Source organism: Varroa destructor, unplaced genomic scaffold, assembly GCF_002443255.2.
Source record: "Varroa destructor unplaced genomic scaffold, Vdes_3.0 BEIS01000004.1, whole genome shotgun sequence".
NCBI lineage: Eukaryota > Metazoa > Arthropoda > Arachnida > Mesostigmata > Varroidae > Varroa > Varroa destructor.
In genome coordinates, this window is record NW_019211457.1 from 36,142,649 (window position 1) to 36,162,932 (window position 20,284).

Here is a 20,284-nt window from a genome sequence, read left to right on the forward strand (position 1 = left end):
TCGTCCGTCGCGGGTAATGATCGACCTTCGCGCCAGCCCCGCTCCGTCGATGCTGTATCGACCGACGGTCATCATTACAGACCACCATTTCTTTGCGCCGGGCGGCTCTCTGCTATATAGGAGCAAAGCGCTGCTTACGTGCTTTTTCCGTATATATAAATTGTGAGAAGGTTAATTGTGCGGCACAGACGTCTGTTCTAGTTTTTAAGCACCTGCTATCCACTAAGGCGCTTCGTGCGTCCCCTTTTCTTAGCTCGTGTCTCGCCCCCGTTTCACTCGCTCGACTGTACCAGCAGGCATAGGGATCTACGGTTGCACACACAAAGTGGGTTGGGTGGTCTTTACGAGGACGACGATGATGACGGTTATAATGTCGTCAACGCACTCAGCGCCCTCTACCCAGACAGACACGGAGAAACTAGTCGGGGGGCTGTGCGAACAGAAACGCCTGAACGACCTGGAGCCGAGACAGAATAGCGAAGCACCGAAATCCGCGTAGCAGCCTATCTTCTTTCCTTCAGATCTCTCTTTCCCTCACACGCATACAATGTCATACCTATAAGCCAGCATAGGTCTGGCCTACACTTGGGGTACTTACTTGCACGATTTTTGTTAATAGCAACCTCGTGTAGACTTCGATAGCTGGCCCAGTGTCCTTCTCTCGGACTTCCGCTTTGTCTAGTTCGTCTTGCTTTATCCGTACGGTGATTATGGGAGATACCACTTGATTAGTACTTCAATAGGGCTTCATTCTTGACTCGTCGATTGAGCTGCGCCTGCAAAATCAGGCAACCATGACTCAGTACTATATACTGCTGTAGAGGCGTTTTATATGTAGAGCATTTTTCACTGTTTACATAGTTTTCTCATGCTAAAACATGTATTCTTGTTTTCCTAAAGGATGGCCTAAAAGCCTGTGTAGCGTTTCAGTAATCTCTAAAAGAAAACAAGCGAGTGTTGGCAGCCTTACAAATGATAAACGCAGTCGTGTCTGGAAAGGTATAGTTTGCATCGGCGTTTGGTTTTCGCAAAAGCTTCTTACGGAGTCGATTACGGTTATAGCTCGCAAATTTCGTATATGATACGGGCGACAACCTCGTTGTCTGAGGTATAGCATTAAGATCGTTGATTAGGAAGTTTGAGCAGACTGGCGCACTCCCAGGTAGCAAAGAGACCACGAGCCGGAGAGACAAATAGCACACATCATGGCTCTAGTACAGAGCAGTGTGCATGTTGATCGAACGACTTCAACACGAAATTTTACTCAACAACTGACGAGCACCCCACGACACATCCTGACGTTGCAGTGCAATGAAGGATAGTGTTTATCAAACAAAACTCAAAATATTCGATGAACTACTGTTCTTAAAGTTATTGGTCATTCTGATGCTAAACTATGAAAAACTGTCAATTGAAGTTACGCAAAATGGATCGGATCTAGATCCACTGAAATCCAGTATAAACTTAGGGTCATTTTATATATTTGCAGTAAACATCGTCCACGCTTGTGTAAAAACATCTTGTTACTGTTAATTTGTTACTTAAAATCAATTTCGGTTCGTTATAAAAGGCGTTTGCCTCGATTTTTTTGCACTGAATGTTGGCCATCATCTGACGGAGGTTCAGTAAAAGATGGAGCTGACGTTTCAATGACGTCATCCCGGATGGTAATTTTGAAGGATAAACATTAGAGGTTGTATTGTCGCCCCTGCTTGTGATCATGCAGAAGCAGCTATACGAATAGCTGCTTTCTTAGCATATATTATGATGTTAGTCTATCGGCCTGGCTAGTAACCTGCTTGCTTAGTTTAGTGAAGCGCTTGAGAATTTGTTCGGGCTCAGCGGACGAAAGCCCCGGGATCCGGCATGGATGATGGCTCGTTCGATACTGATGTGTTCCCTCCTATGTACGAAACATATGACACGAACGTAGATAGGTACATGGACGCCCGAAGCAGTGTCACCGTTTTGAGTCCCAATTACATTTCGTTAATACATTTAAATTCCGCACCGCGGCATCAGAACAGAAACAAGAACGACTATATATCTTTTCTGGTTACCGACCGACTTTCCATCTATGTGTCAGAATAGTGGAAGAGTGGTTCATAATTTTAGAGTTGGATAGGGAGACAACCGACGCGTGGTTCAACAGAGACACCAAAATGCCCATCATAGGCGTCCGATCCTAACTGGCGTTTTAAAAAAAGCAGCTCTCAAGGCTTCGTTCGGCTCAACCTATTCACTAAGAACGCATCGAGGCATTTGTATGGCGACAATGATAGCACATAGTAATAGCATATAGCATTATCTCCAAATGTTCGTAACCGGCAGTACAGTCAATTTTTTAATAGAAGAAAACTGCTCATCTGTACGCTATGGTTTAGTTCACGATTGTTTAGTTTAAGAACCCTCATGGTTACCTGTTAGGTTTGTAAGAAATTATAACGATGTATATCCCGTATATGGCTGCCTGCAAGCATAAAAAGTTTCAGATATATGAAGATTACTCACGTGACGAACGGACAAGAGTCTTTAAGATATCTTTAAGATGACTTATGTAACCTAATATTCTTCATTCTTACAGGTGTCGGGCGAAATAAATTGTATGTTCTGAAGACCAGCAAGCAAGCTTAATTATAGTTTACTTTAATAACATACTTCCTCGATTATTTAGTACCAAATATATGTACAGCTTTATTGTGGTGCTCTTAAAGCTTTAGGACCAGAAGCTTAACCTCTTAATCCACCTAATCGGCTGTCAATGTTTGTGATATTCATGGCACATGCAATACATCTGTTGCATTCATACGTGTGTGGACATCAATCACATTATGTTTACTAATAAAACATATGCAAGACGCAACTATCGCACCTTCTGCGCATGAGGCGTCTTGACAAGTAAATTTTGTTTCCTATCAAGTCGCTGAGCTCTTTCTAATCGTTTTTGGTCGTCGTGCTTATGATCTGCCGTAATCGACCCTGTTAATATGATCCGCTTTCTATTGCAAAAACATCATAGCTCTGTATACGTGTGTCATGCAGACAAAGCAATAGCAGAGAGATGCCCTGGGACAGCTGGAGACCATTGGGTGCTGGACGACCCAGAACAATCCCTGTGTGAAAAAACCGTCGTCGGGACGCTCGTCGGGATTGTCTACACACATATACATTCGTATGGTGGGCAATAGAGCAGGAAGAGGAAGGGAGTAAGTGCATACAGCTACTGCAGATGCGGCTCTCTAGTTAACGGACTGACTTTATGACGTTGCACGACGCCCAGTAGCGAAAGGCACATGCGGGAGTTCCGTAGTATTTATTGCCCTGGCAGCAAGGGCTAAATAAGACTCTTCGACTAAAGCACATTTTTCATCACGTTCGACCACTTCCACAACCAGCAGTCGAACGCTGGTAAAGATGGAAACAGCAGCGGCAGCAGTCGCGGCGGCTTGCTTCGTACAGCAGTAGTTGTATTCTTCTGTTCCCCGTTCGTCTCTACATGAAGACTTTTGCATTGGCTATGGGCTATTTATTATTTGCAATTTACACCAGTACCGTTGCTACTGCGCTACTTATACTGCCGTCAAAAACATCACCTGCGAGAAACTGCCGATGCAGCCAACGGCCTCGTAGTGTTACTGAGCTCTGCAAAACAACCCGAAGTAAACGAAGTCAGCGGGGCACGTCAAGACGCTTAACTCCGCGCAGGCATTTTTGAACCTCGAAGAACGTAAAGGTAACCTGCCATTTGTGCAATATGGCTAACTCCATTATGTTTAGACATGAATGACGGGAATGTCAGTGTCAGGCCGTTTAATAAAACGATCTAAGTCCCCAGGCGAATGACGGCGGTGGCAAATTCAGCCGAACGAGCACCACGCGCTATGCGAAAAAAACTTGCAATTTTTCTCCAAACAAGCGGACCCAGGCATTCTGGTCCTATGCAAACTAGATATGGGCATTCTCCTTTGTCAGATACCAGGATAGCCTAGGGTCGGCGGCTATCGGCAACATTTTTCTTACAAAAACCTTGTGTTAAGCAGCAAAATAGACATTCGCATTGGCTACATCGGCCACGGAACCGAACGAAGACTCATTTTGTTAAGCTAACTTACAAAAAAGGTTTTCTGATGCTAAACACCTACGTTATAATCCGCTGTATCCTTCTCATGTGTCTGCACATGCTTTGTCGCCTGATCGAAACAACTGAAACGTGTAGTTCTTTCCAATTGGACCGCCAATATTATATATATATATATATATATATATATTTGAATAGGCCGCAGTAGTAGGTCGCGTGCTAAGTAGAACCCTAATTATACTTCAGATACACACAAAGCATTTGTTGCTCATCATATATATCTATCTATGCATATATAAAAGCAAAAGCACTTAACTCACGGTGAAGTTGCAGTTTAGTTAATGTTCAAAAGCAAGCAACAATGATGCGACAGAACAGACAAAGGTATCCTATACAGAAATATATTTCTATCTTACAAAGTTCCATTTTCATTCACTTACACGAAACCGACGTGGGCCGCGTGTTGCGAAATAAAAGCTCATCAGATTAGAGAGGTCTTGCCACCTCGCAAGCCCATCGCTATCTTAACTCACACTGGCCTTTTTCAGCTTCTTTACGTCGCGAGACCTAGTCCAGCTGGTGCCTAACCGGGCACAAGAAAACCATAAAAGGCGAAACAGGGAACTAAGGAATTGTAGAGAAATTTAGTGGATAGGAATGGACATTTTGAGATTACACATAGCTTTTATATCCACTAAGTTTAAAATACACCTTTCTGCTTTGTAGTTTGGATGTAAAAACGTTTCGACATCGACCAAGTGGCTTAAATGTAAAGAAAAGATAACACATTCGAATGAAAACACTTGCCCAGCATAAATTGATCAGATTCGCCCAATTCGGTTATTGATGGAGAGCCGCTATTTTTTTTTCTAAATTTGTCCACATGTGGTTGCTGTAGCTGGTTAACTGTGTAGATCTTACTGTGTTTATACTTCAACGGTTAGAGCGATGTTTGTTTCCCTACAAATCTTTCTTCCTGTGATTAATTCCACTTTGAACAGGAGTAGAATATACGATGAAGTAACTATAAATCACATGAACAACTTCGAAACTGATATTGATATACTAAACGAAATAATCAACTTTTTCGAGATTCATTGAAAAACGTTCATCCCTTGGCTGGCATATACCACTGCAATGTGCAGGCGTCACGCGGGCGAACTCTGCACGAAATAAATTCGATGCCGACAAGCCCTTTTCTGCACTAAGCGTAAAGTGTTTCTATACCAACGTTCAAATGTACGTGTAACGTAGGGGCTCCCATTTAAATTTAGAGATTCGTCGCGAGCAAGACTTAGCGTCGGAATTCTGAAATAATTTCGGACCTAGCAAATGTGTGTGCGCTACCGGTTACGAGCAATCTGGCGGGGTACAATTTTGAGTCTATGGAATTTAAGGTTCGGGATTGACTGCGGGTCTAGGAAGAGCGCATTCGTTTGATGCCACATCATCGTGCGACACACTTTTATACAAAGACATTGCTGCTGCTGCTGCTGCTTAATATTGTTTCAGACGGATTCCGTCGATGGTGGGGTGGGTAACGTACGTGCCTGCCAGCCTTAGAGACACGTTGTGGTCTAGGTTCGAGTTCGGGCATAGACACGCTTTGCGTCATGGTGGGGCCGATGGGATGATTTGCGCCGATGGTGGATGCGGAACTCAAATCATAGGGGGACATCCTCCGTTTACGAATTCAGCCCAGTATTGCGGCAAGCTTGCACAGGTCGCCGTTAGTTCGTCATGACAAGCCGTAACAATGGGCACGTGGGTCGTCTTCCAAGGTTTCGTGTTAAGACGTGCTAGCTGGTATCTTCGATCATACAATACCGGCACGGTAAAGACGTGGTACGCTTACACTAATTACTGCTCTGCGTGACTGTTTCAAGTCAAATATGTTAATGTGGCGTTGCGTATTTCGAAATTTATGAATATGGAGTTTTAAACGACTATATAAACCAATCGATCATCATTATTTTTTGCCGGAATGATTTTATTCGAATCAGTTGTTGAACGTAACACGGTAGCAGCACGTGGTTTACGTGCCATCGGTACATTGCCTTTCATGATGAAGCTGATTTAGAGACGTCTCTTGTCTAGATGAATCATGAAGCTGCGTCTGAGACAGTTGAAAAGAAGGCGTTAGTTTTTCGATATATTGGGAAACGTGACCTTCGTAACATCGAAATGTTCCACAAATGCAAATATACTTCCTTTCTTCGATTTGCAATAAAAAGTCTGTTATCTAAACTTCTTTGACGAACAATAAAAAAGTATTTCCATATTTTTTTTTTAAATATATACATGAGAAATTAGAAGACGCACAGCCAGATGGTAACAACTGAGCTAGAGCAGGTTTCGATAAATACTGGAGCCCTAAAGTCTATGCCAGTCATGATAATGGTAAGTATAGCAATTACCAATTTTTATCGTTAAAACTTTTGCTAGCCGCCGCCATCATCGGCTTCAGATCGGCTTCAATGACAGGCGTTAAAAACAATAGCTTCAATTATTATAACATGCGGATAATCAGGGAGATCGCTGTTTCTGTTGCTTGGAAAAACTATTTCGTGTTGCCGTACTCCGTAGGGAACTGTGATAGATGCAAACACAGACATCAGTTAATGTACCCAAAATAAACAATTAACGTTAGGCATGTAGAGCATGGCTCTTTTATGCTGTTACGGTCCTATAACTCCATTCGGGCCGAATTAATACATATAGATATGGGCGACCCTAAGTACGAGGCACGAGCGAACGATCACTAAGAAAGTAAGAAAAGTCATACAGGACGATTCTGGATCTCGGATCAGTGGGTTCTGGTCGAATTTTTAAACTAGATTTTTTTTGTAGACGAGAGTAACCAGTAAAATGTAGAGACCGTGAAACAAATTATGTTCTTCGAGATATCCTTTTTTTCCTTTCCAATTAGCGCACTTCCTTCTTTAAAAAGAAATGCCTAAAAACATATTGGTAGCACTCGACGAGATAATAAAAATAGGTGACAGTATTGCAAAATCAACTTAATCTCTAAGGAAAGGTAAAAAAAAATATCTGCCGCTACAGCACAATAAAATCACTAGTATAGTAAACTGTTATAATTAATGTTATCAAGAATTACAAGATAAATCGAATTATTAAGAAAATCAAAACAATAAAAAGCTAGATGCTATTTATTTCGATTTCAAATTAAGACTAGAGTGATAAAATTGCTAGAATGAACTTCGATGCCTCAACTAAATTTATAGTTCATTTAGCTGCTTTGTCGGATTGTGACACGAAGAACTTCATTCAGACTACATAAATGATATATTTTGCATGAACGACGATAATTATTTGATAAGGTAAAATGTGCCCTGTCGCAAAGGACGACAAATCTTTAACAGGTCGCATTTAATCAGCTGAATTACTTTGAAACTATCAAAATTTACCTAAGAACGTTCGTAATGCGATTTTGACTTAAACGTATGAAACTGTTAACTTTGTTGAAACGGCTCATAGGCAACGAAAATTACAAAGCTTTGTTATTTGCATTTTGCACAGTTTCTGATCACACTGGCCAATGTATTTATCTTGATCGCAATCAAAAAATGGAAATTTCTTATCACAGCTCTTTCCGATGAAAAACGTGCATGAAATTTAGAAAGCCAGGCAAAATTTCCGATTCTCTCATACCACTATAGACTTCGACACAGCAAACGGTAATAACATGCAATAAATTACAGTTATTTTTTTTGCTACTGATCTGCGAATGGAACTCACTATTCGGAGTCCTTTAGCGGATATCTGAATGTATGCTCTAACCACAGGGATGTCGAAGTATTTCCAGGGGCACATTCGCTGAGACACATGACTGCAATATTTATAGGGATAAAGTTATTTATTTTATCGGTCCAGTTAACCTTATGTCGTCGTTGTTGTTGGTGGGTGTTCACATTGCCATATTCTTCATTTCGTATAGCACACACAAGTTCAAAGCCGCAACAATTAACCCTATCAACACGCCGCAACCTGACGTTTGCGTGCACCGCAAGCAATCATCACGCATCTCGTTCTAGTCTAGCATCCTTGCTTCTGCCTTAACCTTTATATTGATAACGCGTAATGCTCTAGACGGACGTTTCGTTGTACCCCTTACGAGGGTCCCCCTTTACTTTGGAACGAGCAGTGGCTGGGTGTATTCAAATGAATCAACTACTTTTCCGTACGTTTCCCGTTTTTGTTTGTCCCAATTCATTTGATGACGACGCGAATAGTTCTAACGATGTTAGCGATTCTGCTGATGGACGCAGTGGCGACGTCACTGCTTCAACAATGACGACGTTGCTGATAATAATTGTGATTATGATGAAGAAGAAGAAGATGATGTGACGACGATGCTGATCGCAATAACAATGAAGGTGATGATCGGTAATAGCTAATAAGTGATAAAGAAGCAACCGAGAAGGGTTGTCAAAAACAGGATAGGATATTCGTGTCCGACGATTGATGTGGAATAAAGGAAGGCCGTCAAAAGGACCCGGTATACCATTCGGCCTACGCGAAATCGGCTTTATTTCGAACTTCGGTAGAGTTACGTTGCTTTTGGGCAGCTAGATGCCAAGCCCCTCAGAAGGTCATCATTTCAAAGGCAAAAAGAAGTGTTAGCGCTAAAGCCAAACGCCAGATAATATCGTTGTCACTAAAGAGATCTTGCCAAAAGAAGCGAAAGCATTCGGATTCCTTGATGGGGAGGGGATGCTACGGCAAAGCTGGGTCTTTACAGAGGATGAAAAGGCACAACGTTTTCAGTGGACACCTCGGAATAAACATAACCTAAACAAGAGACTGTGAAGGACTTCAAAGACAACCAACCAAAAAGCTTGCGAAAGTCAATTGCTACATAATGGTTTTGAAATAACTCCGACACGAAAGTAATAAATCTAAATTCATAGACGGAGAACACTATGTGTGCTATATGAATTATATATGTAGTATACAGTAGATAAAATAAAAGGAGCCACTCAGAACGACCGCCTTTTGCGATTCCATCCTGTGGGTGGCTAAACTGCAAGTCGCACGAGCAGTCGTTCGGTAAACTCGCTTCCGTATTTGAAGCAGATTCGGGAGTAACTATCACTGCCGCTAGCACAACCGCCGAGAAAATCACAAACGGGTCTCGCCTGTGGGAAGGCCGTAAGCTACTATATGGGTTAGAAAGAGGAAAACAAGCCGACGGGCTGAGCGATGCAGTCCGACGACCAGGGAATAATGGTGGCAGGGCCACAGCGATCGGTCTCCGCGGCGTCTCTCGACGATCGCCACCAGCCAGGGCATCCAGGAATCAGGGCAAAAGTTGGATAGTCGGAAACCGCCTCGTCGGTAAAGAATGAGAATCAGAAAGGATGACTGGCTAGAGGCTGAATAGCAGGGAACGCTGATGGTAGCTTGCTGAAAGGCCCGGCTGGTCGCAAGATCATCTCATTGTGGTTTCTTGCCCCAGAAAGGAAAATGAGTAGCTCAGAGGAAGAGAAGAAACTCAGCTTTTGCGACTTGTGGATCAGTGTTATAGCAGTGGTGCCAGTGACAACCACGTTCTGGGTTGAACGGGACTAAGGGATGATGGCTGGTGGCGAATCCATTGTGTAAGAAGCTGTGGAATAGATGCGATATGGGGCAAAAGGGAAGTGAAAGAAGGAGAGAGAAATACGAAAGGAAGAATACCTATTCTAATAGTCACCAAACGATCGGCATCTAAATCTGTACATTTGGGAACTGTATATAATATCTTCGCGTGAAAGGAAACACAACGGTTATCACAAAAATGTGAAGTTATTCAATGCTGATTAATTAACGAATGTCAATTAAATTATCTCGTGCGAGCTAACGAACAATTACAGACCGACATGCGAATCGGAGACCTAAATGAACTTTAATAAACATGTTTTAACGCTATAGTAGATATGTTAATATTATCGTAATACACAAAAGGGCAGATTAGACTGCCCTTGTGTAAGAACAGAAGTGAATAGATATACGTTACGGCGCGTACCAATATATTTGATAGTAAGTACCTACGTAAGGACAGTGTGTAGAGCAAACAAGTCGTATTTGCGGATCGTCGCCACAATGTGTATTTACTGCGCTTCACATAAATGCCAAACTTCTCTCATCAGCAGCTTCTAGAACAGAATCAGAACAAAAAACAGGTACTTCATGGCAATTTTTTGCATGTGTTAGAAGCGTCATTCCTAACTCATATGTTTGTTTAAATTAATTATCACTTTTAATTTGGGATACAAGCTACTTAGCAATAATTTCGAAAATACGTTATAATGAATCGGCGAAGGGATTTTCAATATTAATCGTACATCAAGCAGTATTGGTAGGTTAAAATATCGTTTAAATACGGTAAATACAAAAGGATGCAGCCGTATGAAATGTTGAATTGATAGCTGGGTGAAAATCCTAACAGTGCAGGTGATTAGAGTGACCGAGAATTCTAAAAAGTGCAAAAAAGGCTCAAAACATTTCATGAAAACTAACCATTGGAGCTCACTCAACTGGGAGTTGATTTATACTTCTCTAAAACGACCGTTAGGTTCTGTATTGAGAATCCAGGTGTATCAAAAATGCCTTTCTAGCTATATTGATACATTTTTGATCCCTTCAAATCTACACCCGATTGAGAACCATCCAGTTTGCCTCATGCAAATCATACTTGAATTTTTCAGAAGTCGTATGAAAACTGGCAAGAAATAGACTGTAGAATTTGAGCAAAAACGGAAGCTTCCAATCTTGTTGACCCTTCTCTCAACGCGAAAATATTAGCCTATAGCTGATCTTAGTTTAAATTGCAGACGCGGTGCCCTGTCTCCCACCATGACAAATCTCTTGTTTTGATCTAAAAGGAACCGACTTCCATTTAATATCCAAGTTGACAAATCAATTTGTGCTCGCTACGACAAACAATCTTCTGAAGTTTAATTGGGTTCAAACAGAGAGAGCATGCTATATATATATATATATATATGTGTGTATATATATATGAATAATTACATGTCTACGGACATAAAAACTTAAAGGAAGTGACGGAAGATTTTGTTTCTGGTAGACAAGGACAAAGCTAACTCAATTTCATATGTACGTATTGCCTGTGGGAAATTCTCCTCACAGCGTAAAGGCGTTACTAATGTCGATGACCTTGAAAAACCTTTTTTTGTTAACACTGTTAACACCTTCAGCCGAGTATATTCATCGTATATGTGCGTACATGCCATTACCAGCGTACCGATTCTTCGAAGCCCGTAATGGTAATAGCCTTAAGAAATAGTACAGGGTCTTTTTTGTATTCTCAGAGACGACAATTTGCTTTCCCTGTATTTTTTGTGTCAACCTGCTTTCCAAATATTCTGCATTAGCATCGTCCATGTCGGCTGAGCAGAAAAAGTAGCCGAATATGTACATCTTGAACCGTGTAAGGTGTCCCTACTATACAGCGAAGTCTGCAATTCTTAACTATATACTTCACCCCAACCAGACCCCTGGTGTAGGCGACCTGTGTGGCCTTCTACACCCACAGGAGCTACGCCTTCTACTCGATTCGGCTGTGGTGTGTTTTATAAGGTTATGACGATATATGATTTATCAACAAAATATCCCACGTGGCAGGAAAACAATGCCTGGAGGTAGCCATAATTCCAGTGATGGTAATTTTACTCTGGTACTCTAAAGTCATTTACAAGACGAGATTCCCCGAAGCCCCTTTTACAGTTACTGCGTTCCTTTAATAGGTCTGTTCTGTTGAAGCAGTGACGGCCGGCTAGGCTCCGTTCTTCGTCCACAAAAGAGGAGAAGGTGGATCGCGCCGCGACTCTCTTTACTCGAAAATCGCAGTCCTAAGGAGGAGCTAACACAGCCTTACGTTTTTCTACACGAATCGAAACCTGCGCACATGGAATAAGTCTTATAGACATGTGAATATAAAACAAGTATTTTCGGTTTAAAATATGATTCTGCACTTTCCGAACAGATTAGCAGCAATCTCGAGAGACCAAACGTTATAATTCGACACATTGTGCAAGGCCTGTGGTATATCGGTATATCGTATTGAAAATAGAGAAGGCAAAGACCTTGTTTTCAGCACACAGATACGAATAAATTTCGTCTATGTAAGCAGATACAGTTTGAACCGGCGCGCGCTACTCTGTACCTGGCAACGGCTACAATAACGCCATTACACGCATTTGCTATGTGCATGATGGAGTCCGAATTAAGTGGTTTCACATTTTATTGGCAATTTACATGAGCAAAATTTAAAGCCATCATAGCCGAGGATATCTACAACAAAAATAACGGCGTGTTCTAGAAGCTATACTAGAAACCGAACTTTTCTAGAGAAACTTGTCTATTAAGTTTTGACTCGAACATCAATTTTTGAAAGTTACGTTTGGAAGGCTAGTAAGGACATATTCACAAGGTAGACATTCCCAAGAGCTTCTGCCGCTTAAGCAGAAGGATCGTGCAAGACTGCGGCCGACTATATACGCGATGGTGCTCTACATATACGATGTCTCGTTTCGCTGCCTCGGCGTCCGTGTCCAGTCAAGATCCGGTCCTTTGACCTAGTTGCTGCCCTGCCGGCAGCGTCTTCCTCGTTTCCTGCCACCTCCTCACCATTTTGTTCGTACGCCCGCTTCCTTTTTCTGCGTCCTTTTGGCCGGGAGTTGTTAGGTCCCCTTTCACCCTTACTGTGTTGCGGCAGCGCTGCTCTGTATCCTTGCGTGTGCAGGAAACCTATGGCTATATGCTCATGCCACTTCCTTGAGCTTTGAGTTGACGTTGGTGCTTTGCCAAATGGCTCGCCTCAACACCACTGTGACTGATTGCCAGGACGCCGGGCGTAGTCGCATCATCCGACGTTCGCCTTCTTAGGGTCACTGTCTGACCGTAGACCTTAGACGATTACTGCACCGTCTGTTGTCGTACGTGTATGTCAGAGCACATTGTGCGGTCTGCTCCAGGCAATGCAGCGCGTATGGCAGAGAAGTGGCTGGGCACGGACGGACGAAGGAAGGACGGGGAAAGGGGGTGGAGAATGGGGCTTTTTGTGACAAACCTGTTTCTATGCGGCAATACCAATATATTCCGAAGATAACACGCATGTGGTTAGTATGCTACAATCCGATGATAACAGCAGCATCTATACTTTATCTAGAAATTAAGCTATGAATTGGTCTCTTAAGCTAAAAAAAAGGGTAGCCATATTAAACGAACTCCCCATGTAACTAACAAGGTCCCGGAGTTTCGAATTCATTGATAACGAGTTTTAATTCCCATTAAAATAAAAAAATACACTCAAATAACAACGAAAGCCGGTTCAATAAATATCTGAATTCAATACAGTGCGGAAAAAGTAGGGTATCACAATAAGGGTAAGTTTAATGTAAAAGCAGGGAATTACCATACTTTAAGGAACCCAAAACATAGGTCAACGATTAAGTCGAAAGTAACAATTGAAGGTATTTGCCTTATAATGGAGGTAAGTATATAGAAGATATAACAAGATGTCTCGAATCTGCATTCTAGCACCTAGCCACAACGCTATAGCCCACATGACTCAATATCATATCAACTATATTCCGCCGTAAAAATAATAGGCCGGCAACAGATTACTCTGAAATTGGAAGAAAAACACAGAGCAAAAGAAGTGTGCATCATGCATTGAATTAGTAAACTAAATAAAGACACTAAATCTGTCATCAAGTCAGCCACTTGAGCAGTTGGATCTGGAGGTAAGCAAACGATGATTCGAGAGGTACATTGAATGCGAACTATTGTTTCTCCAGTATGCGAGTTTTATCGCGTATTTGAAAAACGTAATTGTGTGTCTGACACTGTGTGCCAAGATCGTAGCTTGCCTGTCTATCGGAATGTTTCAGTAGTACCTAGTAGACGGTAGCAAACATCTTACATTTAACAACTACCATGTATTGCCTACCGACAAGTCAAGTACGTTTAGCGGTGGGCTGCGTTTGAAATGTGTTGTTACTTTCAGAAGCTCGATTCAACTCTTGTGATCACTTCCTGCTCAGCTTCACAAATCAGCCCTTAGCGGTCTATCAGTTTTCGTTTATGCGGTCGTTATGACTTAGGACCGATGCTTGTTACTATATTCGTAATGTAGTTTCTTGCCACTTCATTATGCTCATCGAACTTGTTACCTCGTTCTGCAGTTTATAATGTTCCCTCGGTATAAGACTTGGCTAAATGATTGCTCCACCAAGTAGCGGGACACCCACTCCTACAAATTCGTAAAATATTATTTTTGGCCAAATTTTCAATTTATTTCTTTCTACTGCCTGCTGGCCTAGTATGCAAATCAACTAGTACAAAAATCATGGAACATCCCTAATGGTATGATTTACCAACCTATACCTATAAAACGTATATATACGTACATACATGTGCATAAAGCGAACGGCTCTTCACAGATTAAAAAAGTTACTTGGCAGCTTGAGCCTTCACTGTGTACTGTGACCATGTAAACCTACATAATTGCTATGTTACTACATGCGCACTTATACACACCTTTATATATGAATTTGGTTCCGAAAGACGATAACGCGCAGGCCTCGATTCGTTCTTAAAAATGGCGTTTATTTGAGATGTACTATGAAACGATTGTCTACATCAGCGCCTATGTCATGGAATGAGGTATGTGGGTATTTTGCGGCCATAATCCCGACAAGTTGTCGATTTTTGCTTTATTCCATGTACTGGGCCTTAATAGTTTTCTTTTTTTACCGTGAAATGTGCTATTCGCAGGCCCATGCGCGTAACTAAAACAGAATGTGTACGTCTGGAGTGGTTCAAAATATACGAGATACCCAAAAAAGCTCCTTGCCATTATGCCTTAATCTAAATTATTCATGTAACCTGTTACTGAGCTGACGGTGCAATATGAAAGTAAGTAGCTTGCTACTTAGCATTAAAAAATCAATGACGTAAACATGGTTGATCTAACAAGATTATCCAACAAGTTATCATCCTTTAGTCAATATTAACCATGCAGGCAACGCGTCTATTGTGAACAATTTAATAATACCAGAGCTAGCACCAATATATGTACGTATTTGTATTCTACTGCGTTCTAAAAGCCGACCGAAAAGACTTGGCCGGTGGAGTTCGACAAGAAAGGTCGATTGGTAGGGCAGCCTCAAATCGACCAAGGTAGCCTAAGCAGCTGCGGTTGACCGTAGGGGTACGTAGACTCAGTCTGTCTTATATATTTGCTTCGTGTCCACTACATGAGTAGTAGAAACGAACCGGCTTCTGACGTTTACATGCGGATCTACGCACGGGTCGTCTCGCCACTCAACGACGGCTGGACGCCCATATATACACGCACGTATACATACACGGTTGTCCCAAACAGGCGCTTACTGCACATCCATACAACAGCATATAGACGAGGACAACTGGGCGGTTCCGACCACTATTGAGGTTCAAAGAGGACGTGAGGAAACTTTCTGCTAAGGCCGTGTAAAAGCTTTTTGCCATCCTAGAGTTCGGCGTTCCGATGTTGAACTTCGGCGTAGTGCGAACGATAAAAAGGGGGGGGGGGGGGGAGATAGATGGAAGGAGACGTTAGCCAGGGGGCAGGACGGCGGAAAAGTATTGTTCGAGTACATGCATATTATGAGGCTTCTAGATGCTTGTATCACCTCGCCTCAAATTACCTAAAAACGGAATCATTTTGGACATTCTAGACATACACACCTGAGGCAAATCTGCGTTAGACTGCTTAACTCGAGCTATTCCCACCCCCTTGGGCTGGCCATCTAGTACAACTTTTTTTCGGTAGACATATTGTAAACAAACTTAAGCTGAGATAGTACAGCACAACACTGCGCCTATGTTGTTAGGTGAAGAATTGTAAACACTAAAGAGGAGTGAAGAGGGAATACGAGAAGAATAGGTGGCTACATTTTCGACTTTTATGGGACTCACTTGCAAGCTTTTCCATTCCATCGATAAGCACTGGGTCGGGTGCCGCTGACGTGTGTTGTGTGTATAGAAAAATCTGGTAAGGGGCACATCCGAGTAAAAAAGACGATAGGGTCGCGAGATTCATTACGAAGTCGTCACCGCCCCCTGACATGTATTGACCCACAGAGTGGAAGCTACGCCACCGCTCAGGCGACACGGTAGCTTGACCTAAGGGCCAGAAGGATGATTTGGATTGGATATAGTAGCCTCGGCGTGTTTCTAACGGGGCCAATGTAACCAAATGACAATGCTTATAACCATGAGAGCCCTCTTCCACCTAACGCCTTCAGGGGCCAAATGCGAAAACAACGAAGTTGGATGAGGTTTTCATGGGTTCATCGTCGTCTTCTCTTTCTGTCGTCGTTGCAAACGTTCATGCATTAGAAGCTGCCGTAGGTCGTAAGATCTTTGCAATCACCAGGGGCCGGTCATACTGAATCGTTCTGGTGTAGGTTGGGAAATAACAGTAATTCGCGACGAATTACTTTGTGAGTGCAGGCTGCTTGAGTAGTGTGGGTAATACGAAGATTACGGAAGAAGTGGTGGACTAGACGTCTAGACAATGCAGCCGGCTAATAAGAATAGATCAGAGTTGCTTTTCAAAGCGCCTTCACTCAACCTTCAGAGACTGTCTCTTCATTTCCTACTCAACCGGTCGATCTGGACTTACTATTAGCTCAGCGGTCCAGCTAACAGTCCCTGATAACGAAACTAATTGCCGGCGTCGATCAGAACTTGGTTGATGTCAGAGAACGTCACAACAGTGAAGCATAAAAAGCTAAAGCCGTCAGTACGTTATCACGTAAATCACGCTTGCACAAACGATGCGTGGCGCACAGATAGGACCTGTGTTTTGTAAGCTTGGCTTGTTCCAACACTTACCTCAACGTACACGAAGCCTTGTCGTGGACTTTAAACTTAAACTGAAGTGGTATTTTGCTGTTACTGGGTCTGCGTTACAGAACCGAACAACATATTTGCAAAAACAGTTTCGAATGCTTGCTGGGTATCTTAAATTGTCATATACACTACAGAGAACTTCTAGAATGTAAGCCTTGTTTTGAACCACATGCCAACATTATCATGAACCGTATGAAGGGAAATACTTGAAAATAGACAATAGTCAAGGATGCACTTAAAAACCATCTTGTTCCATTCCAGGAGGTCTTAAGAAATTATCTAACTGCTCTTTAATTGTAGTACTAAAGATGATTCTTCTAGATCCTTGCATTCCTAATAATCCATTTGCAGTCGACGACTTTTTTGGCGACTATGACGTTTTTTCCGGTAGCCTTACGATCGACTGCTTCTGAATAGGCAAGTATACAAAAACTAATGCTAAAAGCAAAGGTTCCGCTGATGTGTAAATAGGAAATTCACTTTGCCAATCCCAATTTTCAACCGAGACGCAAATCGTGTCTCGAAAAAATAATACGACGGTATTGATCCTGGTGTGATACTTGGGGCTAAGTGAATCGGGTAACAATTTACGTTCGATTTGAGGAACGAAGCCGTTTTTCATAAAACCCTGTGAAGGCTGGACAGATGCCAAGATATTCATCACTCGACCGCGTCGTAAGCAATTTTAATTAGCATATCAAGGACTAGCCAGGCCAACCAAAGTCGACAGGAGAGGCTAGATACGAAAGAAATTTGGTCGTCTCTAATCACTCTAAAATGGATATCCGCTCTGAACGTATAGTGTTGTACGCTAACGTTTGATCGAGGAATGTAGAGTGAAGGGTCCTCTTTAAACGAGTTTAGATGCAAAAATTATTGCGCTATAGGTATATATAAAATTTGACATAGAGGGCATGACATCATTGAAAAACCAATGATGTCATGCCCTCTATGTCAAATGCTTATCATTGACACTATAAAAACAAGACTTGGAGACTGTTTGTGAAAGTATCACAAAAAGGGCAACTACTATTTATCGTATCCGAGAAAGAAAAATAGGCTCATCGAAACTAGAGCGAATGGACGATAACATATCCCACCTGTTTTCTAGTTTGTTAAATAATATAATTAATTCACTTCTACCGATTTTAGCAAGGAGGGCTTTGAATTGTGCGTATAGTATTATAGGTCTAACCGGCAGTATTATATTTACTGTTTATCACCGGTACGCAATTGTTCTAACTCTAACTGCCCAATAGCTACATCGAAAGAAAGCCAATCTACAAGTAAAGCTTAATAAGTCTATGAGTATATTGTGCGCGTCGGACAACCAGAAGGAGCGATGGCGTAGTGACTAGCGTGTTCGTCTGTGTAGGGGTTCGAACCCACTCCATCTCATACTGGAAGCTAACCGTGTGATAGCTTTACCGGAGTTTAAGGTAGATAGAATCGCGATTCTGGATAGTTTTAGCGATTAAGGGTAGACGACCCATGCTGAGAGCCACCCGGAACAAGAGACAGAATGTCAAGCAACTTGTTTTTCGTTTTTACATAACTCTTATGACTGATACAATTTCTAGAATTTAGCAAAGTTAATTAGTTAATTAATAAAGTTAGAATTTGTATTACTTCCTCCTATAGAGACGCGCATGCGAACAAATGTACACACGCTACTTCTGTTGCCTTTACAGCCATATATGTACGTTTGTTGCTACATTACATAATGTAGATTACATCAAGTATTACATAATGTTACTAATTAAATAATATATGTACACATTTTCAAAGCTGCCAATGGTCTGCACTAGTGAAAATATAATTGCAGATGTTGCTTGAGTCCTCTAGCGATGCCATAACCGTTAATTCTGATTGAAATCCTTTGAGGTGTCTTTTGGTCACGTCGAGTGGTACCGCCATAAATTGAATTAAATGTGGTATAAACTTGCTACTAATAGGTTGCTAAAATTGGAGTGTTACATGTGACATTATATAAGCTGACTAGGCTCTTCGACTCCTATCTACCTAGGTCGACCTACTGTGACAAAACCCTACTCCCCGTGCAATTTACCTCGCGGTGACATATCTTTAAAATCTGTCCGTTTTATATACTTACTATATGTTTGTGCGGTTTTTGCTACTCAATATGGCAAGCCATCAAAACTAGTCAGCTATATTGTAAAAAAGCCGCAAGAAATGCTGTAGTGCTTTATAACCCCTATTACTTCACGGAAGAATTTCTCCATGATCCTTGACGAACTGTTAGACAACCCCACACAAAAGTCCAAAAATAGGCTTCCACTGTCGTAATCTTTGGCTGGGAGCTGCTACAACAAACAAGTCTACGCCAAACTGGTAAAATCCTTTTCATGTGAATCAAACCGCATAGCAAAAAAACTTTACGTTGGTTGACTCCCACCTTCGTTTTTTGGTCCCTTTCTCAAAAGACGATTCTTTGATTTGCCGGCCATGATAGAGTTTTCTGCGCTCCACTAACGCTCGCATTACCCTTCGAATAGAATGAATCCGTAGCATAGGACAGCGGACGGGCAAACAGAAGACTAACACCCTCTTTGAATTTTCCATCGGCGGCGCCTGTCCGTTCCATTGAAGATATCTTCTTTACTTAAGGCCCGCGCGCCCGCTGAACCGCGATGGTCCTTACTGATTTGGAACTAGTACAGGCCATTGTTTACTCACTATCACACCGTCCTGGGACGCATCTGGTGGTTGGCGCTTCCACAAACGTCCCACAGCCCATCTCTTGATGCTACCCGGCTGACTGATACCGTAAGTGGGCACTGGCCTCTATCGTTGATTTCAGCACCGTGAGTAAACTGAGATTTTCAAGAATTAGGAAGAACCGCAGAGGGTGAATCCGCCCGCAAATGACACTGCGCAATCTGCAAATGGAACCTGTACTCGAGTAACCGGCAAATCTAGTCAAAACTGTCGACGTTTGATTGCTTGTCCTTCCTTCGTTTTTCTTTTCTTTTAGACATCTTCTCGAATCAAAGGCTCCTGGGCCCCCAGTGTCGAGAAACTTGGCTAAGACGCCCTGCCGGTAAACTAGCTGTCTAAAATCTAGAAGACAACAAAGGGGCTTAATCGAATGGAAGAAGGAAAGTTTCCGCAGCTCTTCCGCGGACTGAAGAATGCGTTTTTCTTCCTGTTTTGCCCAAATACGCTCACAGACGCCTTCCATCACATTGCATCGCTATCTGCGCCACCATCTCACTAATTTATTTTTAGACGTTTTTCGTTTCTTTCGTGCTTCGTTTG

The 20,284-nt window shown here is 42.2% G+C and overlaps 1 protein-coding gene across 2 annotated transcripts in view; it reads left to right on the plus strand.

The window, feature by feature from the left end:
- Ptp69D (Protein tyrosine phosphatase 69D) overlaps positions 1-20,284 on the plus strand; it is a 577,123-nt gene that overhangs the window by 374,959 nt on the left and 181,880 nt on the right. The window lies entirely within an intron of this gene.